This window comes from Cygnus olor, chromosome 5, assembly GCF_009769625.2.
Source record: "Cygnus olor isolate bCygOlo1 chromosome 5, bCygOlo1.pri.v2, whole genome shotgun sequence".
NCBI classification, from domain to species: Eukaryota; Metazoa; Chordata; class Aves; order Anseriformes; family Anatidae; genus Cygnus; species Cygnus olor.
In genome coordinates, this window is record NC_049173.1 from 46,068,679 (window position 1) to 46,071,915 (window position 3,237).

General features: G+C 45.0%; 1 long non-coding RNA gene across 1 annotated transcript; it reads right to left on the reverse strand.

Moving 5' to 3' along the window:
- Window positions 1-1,814: 1,814 nt before the first annotated feature.
- Window positions 1,815-2,806, reverse strand: LOC121071437. Its single transcript, XR_005820599.1, has 3 exons — window positions 2,742-2,806; window positions 2,351-2,397; window positions 1,815-1,860 (listed from the first exon to the last, which is right to left on the reverse strand). It is a non-coding gene; the product is annotated as an uncharacterized LOC121071437 (long non-coding RNA).
- Between the last annotated feature and the right edge of the window lie 431 nt (window positions 2,807-3,237).

Below are 3,237 nucleotides of genomic sequence, written 5' to 3' on the forward strand. Positions count from 1 at the left end.
ACCTGTACACCCACCCTTGGACTGCCCCATGGCATCACAGTTAAAAAGCTTGCCTGCATTTTTGCTAGAAGGGTTTTCTTTCTTCCCATTTAAAACTAGAGTAGATTTCTTTTTTAATATGCAAAAAATAATTTTCAGAAATTTATCCCATAAATTAAAACACTTTTTTGTATTCTATGGTAATGATCATTCTGTGGTTCTTGTTTGGTTTATGAAAAAGTTAAATTACACCTTAAGGCTTAAGGGCATGGGAAAACAAATACAATTTTTCTTTTTGACAAAACCCAAAAACACCGTGGAAGAAATTTTCCAAACTAGATTACAGTAATGGTCTCTTCTAGCCCTAAAAACCTATGAGCCTCCCTTGATGTGATTAATAATAAAATTGTATCTAGAGCAGCTACACAAACAGAAAGCCCCATTTTGCCAGCCCCGTGCAGGGAGGGCAGTAATTTATAAAACCTGAAGCAGAAACACCGCTGAAGCCTGAGTTGCTGCTTCCCAGGAGAAGGATGGCAGAAACCAGCCGGAGGGGTGAGCTGCACCTCCCAGGCTGCGGTGGGCACGTGGTGGGGGGACAGGTGGTGGGGCAGGAGAGGACCTAGCTGCACAAGATGTCCCAGACTGCAAACACTTCCCTACACAAGGAGTTTGAAATTACAGATCCTTTCTAAAACCCTTTTTTTAAGCTGGAAATTTTACAGTAATATCATTGACTCGTTACAGAATCTAACTGTGGAAATCTAACACTTTCTCCTTTACAGGAGCTTCTGAAGACTTGAGAAAAGTTCAGATGAAAGCAGTGGGCTCCTCACAAGTTTTTTCAATGTCAAGGGCCCAGCAACCTGGCTTGCTGGTGGACGTTACAAATGAGCCGCCTGGGAAATCCAAGGTTATCCTAGTTCTAAGTGTCACTTCTTTTTTTTCCCTCTTCATACACAAGAAACAAATAAATCCATTTTCTGATTTTAAAAAACAGTGTTTCTTTGTTATTCATTAGACAAGCTCTACACTATAAAAAGCTCCACAAATCTTAACTTTTAATTTTCTACGTTACTTGATTATTGCAAATAACCAGACAAAATTGCTAGGCTCCTACCTGCTCAAATATTAGATTTCATCTTTGCTAATGTTTTGGTTTGCATTGCATATTAAGGATCCTAATAAGAACATCAGCTACTATTTTTCAATCCAGCTTTCCAAGGCGTTGTGGTTGACATGTTGTGCTGTCTGTATCTGCCAGTTCTGCTTGCTGACAGTAATACCAAACCTGTTGTCTGTTTTTAACCAAATCTGACACAAGTTTACTGCTTCTGCTGAGGAAAGTTTCTAGTGGGAACGGAATTGCATCATTACATGTTAGAGAAACTACATCGGAGATACTTTTTATGTACCATTACTGCAGATCAAGCTTTGGATCAATCTTTGCACTTCGATAAGAAATAACCTCACCACGAGACACAAATCCATAGCAAATTAAGTGCAATAAACTCCACCGTTCACTGAACTCACTGTGCAAGAGATGCTAGAGTCCCATGCCATGCCCTCACGCAGAAGAGAAGCACCCAAATGGCACGGCGTCCTCCTTGCCCCACCATCCAGCTTGTGTGGATTCAAAACACCTGTCTTAACAGCGTCCTCTCCATCACCATCAGAAAAGACAGTCTCATGCACAGCTTTTCAAGCGATACCTTTATAAAATATTCACACCACAGGCCATACAGTGACTTTTACAGGCATCAAAATATAGCCACTTTTGCTTGCTTGTCGCTCACCTGTAGGACCAGTGGTGAGCTGAGCTCCGGGTGCTTTCTCTCATGAGTCTGGATATCAGGACGTGCCTAAGAAACATCTACATCACTCAGGAACAAAGACAAGCAATAATAATTATCTGAGTATTGTGCCACTGGGGGAACCACAAGGGCCAGCTGCAGGCACGCAGGCTGGGCCTGGCTCAGGACCAGAGCAGGGTCAGGCTCTCTGCAGTACAGTCCAGAGCAGCTGATGCCATGGAGGCAAAGAAGCCAGACCCAGCAGGCTAATACAAGCCTTTCTGACCACCTCCCACATGACATTTTCAGTCTCTACTCAATGGACATTAACCCACTGCCAAACCATCAGCTTCTGACCCCCACTACACTTCCCACCCCTACATCCAGCATCCCCACCACCAGCTTCCTCTCCCCCTCTGTTTTTGGCTTTTCTGTGGGTACTGCAGAGCACCCATCCTGCTAGCCCATCTGCCCCACGCTGCAGACAGGAGAGACACAAAAGCAGCATGGCCACTGCCCTTCACCACTACTTTGTCCCTGAGCACCAATAAATCACCCACACAACGAATGCCTCATACCTGGAGCACATGAAGACACTTCTGTACTGCATCAAGCATGTCAGGGACTAAAATGGAAAAAAACAGGACTCTTGGAGCTCCCTGCTATTCCTCTCTGCACCATCTCTTATGCTGCTACTCCTGCACAAGTTTCCGACTATCCTGAACCACCCATCAGCTTTGACCAATTTGGGGGACCCATCCAACAACAGCACTTGTACATATAAGTTTGTTTGCCAAATAACTCTACTTTTGGCTGTGAAAGAGCTCATGTTTAAAGAGGAAAACGGCACACCAGATTCCTGAGCCCTCCTTTTTCACTAATGCTTGCTACTGCTGGCACTACGTGGGAGCCCCGGCATGGCAGCATCTCCCCAGGAGCAGCACTTCAGTGCTGGCACCAGTTCTTCACCTGAATGAGCCCACGTACTGCAGACAACGCAGACATCTCTGCTCCATGCAGTGGAAATGTCTCAGTGGCTGATGAAGGATTTTTCGTACGATGTGTAATCACCACACAAAGGAGCCTGATCCTTGCACTAGAATTCAGCGTCGCAGTCCCCAAACCGCAAGCACAATTTTGGCCTTTGTTGTCAGAAATAGTTGATTATAGCAAAGGCTAGAGAAGCAGATTGGGTTGGGCTGCATTGCCCCCTGCAGCTGAAGGGTCGCATCGTCTCCGGCACAGGAGCTCTCGGGGGCTTGCATGTCGCAGGACGGCTGGGGCATAAAATCTGCAGTGTGAGCAGTGCTTGCAAACACCCATCCCTGAGAAAAGACTCTGTGATGATTTTAATAACATTTTGTTTGCCAGCCATGACCAGAGAAAGCAGGTTTGCTTGTTTGCTTCCAGATGTTCCTATCTGATTACAAGGGCAGCTTGGCAAAAGAAATTACCTTTTAAAAAA